Here is an 8,835-nt window from a genome sequence, read left to right as displayed (position 1 = left end):
GTAGGACACCTACTGGACGTAAAAATATTAGTTGGCATGAATTTGAAGAGTGTGGCCTTTTGCACACAGCCTGTAAATGTCAACAACAAAAGGAGTGTGTAAAACATGTATATTGTAGTGATGCAGTATACTGTGTATGTTTATACTGGCAGTATGGAAAATGATCATTTACTGTGAGGTGAGGTGTGGTTGGGGTGTGGACAGTAGTTGTGCTTTTGTAACGTTGAGGTATGGACAGCTACACACTGAGGCGTCAGTCCTGCCTGTTCACATTTTATTCTGTAAAAACTACATTTTCACTGCTTTTATGACCTTTAGTGGGGAGAACATAGCTAGGATTTAATGATTTAACAAATCTTTTGAATCCTTTGTCCTCCACAATGCTAAATGGCTGGGAGTCCTCAATCACCATGCTAACCAGGTCTTCAGCTATTTGAGATTGTTCTCCTGAGGAAAGACAATAAAGACAAAGCACAAATATAAATATCACACACGTAACTTATTACAGTTGTATAATATTGTTATATCATTTAGTAACATTACTGCATCCTATATTATCATTGCATTTGATGGCTCACCTGGTCTTGCTCCACAATCGGTGTTCCCCTTATTCTCATGCAAAGCTCTGTAGTGCCTAAGCATGGATGAGGTGTTGTTGTTATATCCCAGCTCCCTGGCACATAGCAAACACTTCACCTTGTACAAAAGTACAGACAGCTTAACATAAATTGTATTGCACCATCAGTATCATGACAATACATCTTCTGTAGAAATTTACATACCTTGTTGGGAGGAATAAAATCAAAATGTTCCCACACAGGGGAGGACATCCTCCTCTTCTTAGCTGGCTCCATTCTCTCCTGACTTTCTCTCCTAAACCTCCAAACTGTCTCCAAACTCTCACTAACCGCAACTCTGCATCAAACACCCACATTTTTGAATGAAGTCTGAGGGGTTTATATCGCTGTCATAGCTCGCGGCAAAGTTCGAACCACTTCATGAACCAGTCACGTGGTACAGCCGGGCAGCGAGGCTTCGGACGTCATCGTTTTCAGCTCCTCCCATAAATGAAGCAAGCCTCGATACGCGCATCGTGGAAACGCCCCCTCCATTACTCGACACAAGCTTCGAAGCCTCGATACAGAACGTCCCATCACTAGTTTCTGTTAGTGTTAGTTAGAGATGAAGCTTTCCACCCAATTGGTCGACTCATGGTTCGAAGCATTGTGATGATTCATTTGCTCTACTGCGCCATCAAGTGGACAATTCAAGTGAAGCGGGCTCTGTGATTATAAGATAAGATAAGATAAGATAGAACTTTATTAATCCCTCGGGTGGGTTCCTCTGGGAAATTCGACTTCCAAAAAGCACAGCAACGACCGAAGTTACAGTTACAGAATTGTTATATATACACACACACACACACACACACACACACACACACACACACACACACACACACACATATATAAATACAGAGACAAATATAAATAAAATATACAAAGGGGATAAATAGAATAAATAGGAATAAAAAATAAAAATACAAGTGAATTGCACATTTCAAGTATTGAGTCTATTGCACTGTTGACTATTTACAAAAAGTATTGCACAAGGTAGTGCACAGTGAGGTGAAGAGGCACTACAGCTTAGTTGTTCCCTCCTTTGTCCTCCTGTCTCCCCTCCCTCTCCCCTCCAGAGAGGAGTTAAACAGTTTGATGGCGTGTGGGACAAAGGAGTTTTTAAGTCTGTTAGTTCTTGTCTTGGGGAGAAGCAACCTGTCACTGAACAGACTCTTCTGGTTGTTTATGGCCGTGTGCAGAGGATGCCCAGCATTGTTCATAATGTCCATCAGTTTCTTTAATGTCCTTTTCTCTGCCACTGTCACCAGAGTGTCCAGCTTCATGCCGACCACAGAGCTAGCCCTCCTGATCAGTTTCTCCAGCCTGGATGAGTCCTTCTTTGCTGTGCTGCTCCCCCAGCACACCACAGCATAGAAAAGTACTCCAGCAACCACCGACTGGTAAAACATCCTCAGGAGCTTCCTGCAGATGTTAAAAGACCTCAGCCTCCTGAGGAAGTACAGTCGGCTTTGGGCTTTTTTATACAGGTGCTCTGTGTTGCATGACCAGTCCAGTTTATTGTCCACCCACAGCCCGAGGTACTTGTACTTGTTGACCACCTCCACCTCCTCCCCCTCTATCTGAACCGGCAGTGGACCTTCTCTGGACCTCCCGAAGTCCACAACCAGTTCCTTAGTCTTTGAGGTGTTGAGTTGCAGGTGGTTTGTGTGACTCCATGCGACAAAGTTCCTCACCAGACTTCTGTACTCCTCTTCCTGATCATCCCAGATACACCCCATGATGGCCGTGTCATCTGCAAACTTCTGAATATGGCATAATTCAGAGTTGTAGCAGAAGTCAGAGGTGTACAGGGTGAAGAGAAGAGGGGACAGCACAGTTCCCTGTGGTGCTCCTGTGCTGCTGACCACAGTGTCAGACGTGATGTCCTTCAGCCTGACGTACTGTGGTCTGTCGGTGAGGTAGTCGGAGATCCAAGCCACCAGGCAGGGGTCCACCTCCATCCTGTTCAGTTTTTCCTGAAGCATACAGGGCCGGATGGTATTAAAGGCACTGGAAAAGTCAAGAAACAGTATCCTGACCGTGCCTTTTCCCCCATCCAGGTGTGAGTGGGCTCTGTGTAGGAGGTACAGGATGGCATCCTCCACTCCGACACCCGCCTTGTATGCAAACTGTAGTGGGTCCTGGGCATGTTGTACCTGTGGTCGGAGGAAGTTGAGGAAGAGCCGCTCTAGAGTCTTCATAAGATGTGACGTCAGTGCCACCGGTCGGAAGTCATTCAGCTCATTGGGCCGGTTCTTTTTGGGGACCGGGACGATGCAGGATGTCTTCCTGATGTATAATGATGTGTAAACCTCTAAACTGAATAAATAAATTGTTTTCTTGGTTATTTATCCCGAATATTGTCTCAGTATGTCTGATACAAAAGAGAAAGTGGAAACTATCAGGACAGAGTTTTGGTATGATTGTGTAACTGTTAGCCTCAGACAGTCAGTCAATAGTATAATTCAGATCATAGGTCAGTACATTTGCATATTTGTATATCTATAAAAAGAAAGCTGACACTTTCAAAACTTTATCTAATGTGTAAGTGTCACACAGTGGAAAATTGTGTTTTTATATTTTGTTTTGGATCAGACTGTGTTGGTACAGGGTGTCGATTTTATTTGCATGATTTTATTGTAATAGTGATATTGCATGTTTGTTTATTGATATTCCTATTGCATGATTTTATCTCCATATTTCTAGTGTGTGTTTAGTGTCGATTGAACAATATGCTTTTTTTATTCCACTGTGGATTAAGCGGACAATTGTAGGCACCTGTGAGGTGGGGGCGTTCCCCGAGGTGGCCTATCAGCCACCAAACTGACTTACGGGAGATGGTGAGCGCAAAGACTGAAAGAGAGACACACGAAAAGTGAAGAGCTGGAAAACAAAACGTGTGCAAGCCAGCATATGAGAAGAAGGACCTCCGGCCTGACTGTGGGGCGCCACGAGACATTCGGCGATCGGCCAGCATAACCCGGCGATCCAGTCCCGACAGACAGAATAGCAACCGTGGGAGGCGACGCGTGAAATCCACAGTAGGGCAGGGGTACGCCTCTGCGAGTATCGCTTTCCCACTGTTGGGCGCTAGGAGTAGCTTTGCCGGGGAAGGGTAACAGCGGCTGCGCCGACAACGTTGCTGGCCCGTGTCTGTTGTTTCAGGGCGGAGCTACGAGGGAGGCCGTGCGCGGAGGTGGAGAGTGGCTGGACTGCACGATTGCGCACAGTCAGGTGGAGATAGGAGCCTCCTCCCTGGTCTTCTGCTGAGAGTCCCCATCCCGGAAGAGGAGTTCCTCTCCTGTCTCTTTCAGCTCAGGAGAATTTGCCCGTGTGTTCCTGGACTGTGAGAATCTGTGAGACCCTGGGGGGAGTGTTTCGCATAGGGAAAAACATTCATTCAGCTTTGTGTTTTTAGTGTTTAATCATTCCTGCCGGCAGGGTCTTTAGCGGGTTGTAAAGACTATTTTTTTGAATACGGGGATTTTAGCTTGTATTTGGGGTTCTGACTGTGTTTTATCCTGAAAATAAATGGTGTGTTTGAAGCCAGCTAAATTTCTGAGCGCTGACCCACTCACTCCCCTTTCTGCTTGTATAGACGTGGTGGTGAAGATTTAGTTCCACCAGTTTAGCGGCTACATAAGCATCACAGCAGATGCCTTTGTGTCAACATAGCTGAGGCTGAAACAGAAAAACGATTTTATAAAAATATTCAGCAGTAAACCAAAACCGAAAGAAAACCATTAGTCAACAAATGAACATTACCTGATGCTGCTGAACTGAAGCAGAGCAAATTACAGAGGTTTTATTAGAGACACACCTTAGCGTTTTGCAATTTTGCATAATGTTAAGTTTTATTTTAGTAGCCTATTGAACGGCAGAAATTAGGTTTTCTTTTCGGAAGTATTTAAAAGGGAAAAGACAACGGCTGACAGCGCTGTAAACAACGGAGGTCTTATGCATAACAAACAAGCAAATAATGCAGAAAACAGATTTTTAGACGGGAAACTGTTCTTGAAATATACTGTGTGTGTGTGTGTGTGTGAGAGAGAAAGCTGTGCATGAAGTGTGATTTTTTTTTTCTTTTTTTTTTTTAATCCTGGTGGAAGCAAAAGTCAGAGGAAATTCATGATGTTTATATGAAGCATAGTTTGGATCGTCTTTTGCTGCTGGTTCGGTCAATACTGTTTGAAGAGAAATAAAACCTGCAGCTTCAGAATCAGCGCAAAAAAGGCGTAAACACGAAGCACGGACCCGCAGACGGATCAGAATCAGCGAGCTGTCGGCTTTCAGCCCCGACCGTGTCCGTGCTGTCTGGTGAGAAAGGCGACATCTCACTGATTCTGATCAGCGGTCCGCGCTTTGTGTTTATGTCTTTGTGCAGAATCGGTGTACCTGCTCTCATTTACTGATTTAGCTGTTTGGTGGTGGTTGAAATGTAGTAATATTTATGTTAAAAATCGATTCAGGATTTTAATGAATGATATCACGTTATCCAAGCTAGAATCGATTTTAATCGATAATCAAAACCTTCCCCTAGTAACTGTGTAATCATGCTTATGTACATCTGGATAATGACACAAACTAGTGTTTGGCGCTTCACTTTTTAATAAACTAAAAGACAAATCAGATTATAGGATGTGTAGTGTTGTTTATTTATATTATGATGCTTATCATTTGTGATATTTATTACTATGTGCATACTTTATTAGGAGAGATAAAATAAAAAATCTCTTCCTTGCCTGTTCCATCGAAGAAGAAATGCTCAAGTAACTATGTAACACGTACGTAATCCAATTCCACAACACAATGTGATGGGAAATCAGCTGTGTTTTTCTGCCCATTTTATTTCGAATCTGGCGCGAACCAGTGAACCAGTCCCTGAATCAGTCACGTGGTACGGACTGCCCGCGAGGCCTCGAGCGTCACTGTATACGTAATCAAAGCAAGCCTCGACAGGCGCTTCACAAAAACTCCCCCGACTCACTTTTCGACTCTGAGGGAATCTCGCGCACCTATGGGATTACAGTTGGAGGATAATCCATGCTGCGAGCCCCTACAAGAGGCAGCTGGAGGTAGTGTTTTTTGATAATTTTTTGTCGTCCACTGCCTCCACCGTCAGTTTTCTAAACATAAATGGACTTAAACAAATAATAACAGCTCTAAGAGTGAGGCTAGGCTTCGAACTGTTTGGCATGGGCGGTCCAGGAAAGGACGATTCAGCTACCCTCATGGAGGCCCTCACCACGTGGTGTTCTCGACGTCAGCGGCAGTTTTTGCCAAGGTTTATCGCCACATTGTTTGATCCATCCTTGAAGAAGAAATGCCACCCTCACCATCATCACCCAACCACACTTCCCTTTTCTCCTGTAGTACAGACTGGTGCAGTTTTCATTTCCACTCCGGAGCAGCGTTTCTCCATGTCACCTTTTGCCAGCCCTGATCCCATTTTCAACTGGGAAGCGGCGGATGTGCCGCCAGCATTCACAGTCCCAGCAGGAGTCTGGGATTTTGTCTGAACAGCCGGATAGGACTGGTCTGGATGATTGTCATGCTTCGGAACCGGTCAAGCATGTAGAGACCGCTGTTCATCCTCAACTCAACACATCATTGAGAGCAAACAACGTGTGTGTCATCCCAGATATTCATAAGCCCCTGCCAGGTAACTCAGGAGTAGTTAATTCAGAAGTTGTTGTGCCTACTCCTGTGCCCATGTTTAAAAATGAACAGTGTGTTTCCCGGCCTTCAGTTTAATTAGCTGCTCATCAGCCACCTGTAGCTCAGTGTCTAGTGTCCCCTGCTCAGCAGCCACCTGTAGCCCAGTCGCCAACTCCACCCTTTCATCTCAAATTCAGTCACCCGTAGCTCAGTCTCTACCTTCACCACATTTAGCTCCGCTACCCATAACTCAGTCATTACCACAATCAGACTTACTACAAACCTAGTTACAGTCCATAACCCAGTCAGTAGCTCAGTTAGTGGAGGAATCATTAGCTTTGTCATCTGCTCAGTCAGCCACTCATCTTCATCCTCAGCCAGGGGTCCCAATTGCCTCTGGTCCTGTATCTGCTCCAGCTGGAGGGCTCGAGGAGCCCGTCCGGCCTCAAGTTTTGCCAGCTGGAGGGCTCGAGGAGCCCGTCCAGCCTCATATCTCGTCAGCTCGAGTAAGTAAACTTTATTTATTAAGTGCTTTTTACAGACAGACAATCACAAAGTGCTGTACACAAATATTAAAATATTAAAATAAATAATAAAATCAATAGACATTATATACAATGTAAAAGGTCAAATGTAAATAATGTAAAAAATATAAAATATGTAGATCAACAAAAGGCTTGTTTGAACAGAAGAGTTTTTAACTGTTTTTTAAAAGAATCCACAGAGTCAAGCAAACGTAGTTGTAGTGGTAAACTGTTCCACAGCCTTGGTGCAACAGACTGAAAGGCTCTGTCCCCTTTTGTCTTCAGTCGTGTACGGGGAACAACTAAGAGACTCTGAGTCTGTGATCGGAGATGATGAGCAGCAGTGTATTTTAAAAGAAGCTTGGATAAGTAATCTAGAGCCTGGCCATTTAGTGCTCTGTATGTTAAAACAAGAATTTTAAAGCGAATTCTAAACTCTATTGGGAGCCAATGTAAAGAATATAAGATGGGAGTGATGTGAATATGCTTGGTAGAGCGAGTTAGTAGTCTGGCTGCTGCATTTTGTATTGTCTGGAGGCGAGAGAGAGATGATTTATCCAAGCTAGTAAACAGGGAATTACTGTAATCTAAGCGTGATGACACAAATGCATGAATGAGTTTTTCCAGTTCAGCTGAGGAAACCATATGTCGCAGTTTAGAGATGTTTTTTAAATGATAGAAACAGGAACGAGACAAAAGATCGTCGTGTGACTCAAAATATAGTTGATAGCTCTTGCTGGTTCTGTGCCTTTGTGCTAATGTGTATCCTCTACATAGATTTCCTGGATCTGTCACTGTGTGTCACTGTCCCCTCTCTGGATTTGCCAGAGCCCTTGCCCCTGTCACCGCTGCTGTTTGACTGAGGAAGAATAAAGTAGTCGTGATTCGGGAATGGCACCACGCACTTACCTCAACATCCAGCTGTGAAAGCATCAACCTGAGCCAAAAAGTGATCGAGCTGGAACAAAGGATATCCACGCTATACCAAATCCAGGGGGCTGAATGCGAACTTGACACGATCCTCCTTGGCAAAGCTCAAACCACCGCTACTAGCGCTGAGCTAGCCGACACAGTGCACCATCCAGCTGCTGTGTCCCAAGATCCCGCCAACAGTCAACACAGGCTCTCAACTTGCGTCGCTGGTGCTTCTGCCAAGGACGAGAACTCCTGGTCTCAGCTAGGGGCCAGACCCAAGGCTCTGGTCAGCTCCACTCCACTCCAACCAGTGCCATGGACCTTGGTTGAGACGCGTGGTGGCTGCAGAGGGGGCAGGAGGATCCGTCTCTCGCACCCTCACCCCTCCGGCGCAGTAGTACTGGAGAATAAATTCAATGTCCTGGATCCTGTGGACTTTCCTCCTCTGACCACTAGCCCTCGCGATCCCGCTGTGTCGCTGAGGTCTGCGCCATCTCCACCACTACGCCCCCGGAGCCGCGGCGGGCAACCCGACGCTGTGGTGCAAACTCACCGCGGAGAGCTGTGCTTTACCCCGGCTCCTCGGAGAAGAGGACCCACGGCGCGGCTACCTGGGAGTCACTCACGCGGTCCGGCTGGCGCATCTCCATCTGAACACCCCCGGTGCCATGGCACGGGCGTCTCAGATGGCCAGCAGCCCCCAGTGGCACCTCCTCTTTCCACACTGGTCCTTGGGGATTCCATCGTCAGGAACGTGCGGATGAGGGGGGCGCTCACGCTGTCGTTCCCGGGAGCCACTGTTGTTGACATAGTGGACAGAATCCCCAACATTCTGGCATCCCACCCACAGGTTAACCGGCTCATCATCCACATCGGCACCAATGACATCCTCAAACAGCAATCTGAGCTGCTGAAGTTGGACTTGTCTGAATTTCTACGAACATTATTGCTAAGGATTGTCTTATTGCATTGGAGTCACACTGGGTTAAATATGTACACTTGGGTTTTAAGGGGTATTTATTATTTTCTTCTTTTTTTTTGGGTTGTATGGAAGCCCCAAACGCAATTTCATTGTTCTTGACAATGACAATAAATAAATACTACTACTACTACTTCCT

Source organism: Rhamphochromis longiceps, linkage group LG3 (genome assembly GCF_057381845.1).
Source record: "Rhamphochromis longiceps isolate RC_006_pf linkage group LG3, R_longiceps_female_GT1.1, whole genome shotgun sequence".
In the NCBI taxonomy this organism is placed as follows: domain Eukaryota; kingdom Metazoa; phylum Chordata; class Actinopteri; order Cichliformes; family Cichlidae; genus Rhamphochromis; species Rhamphochromis longiceps.
Note: the sequence above shows the minus strand (reverse complement) of the source record.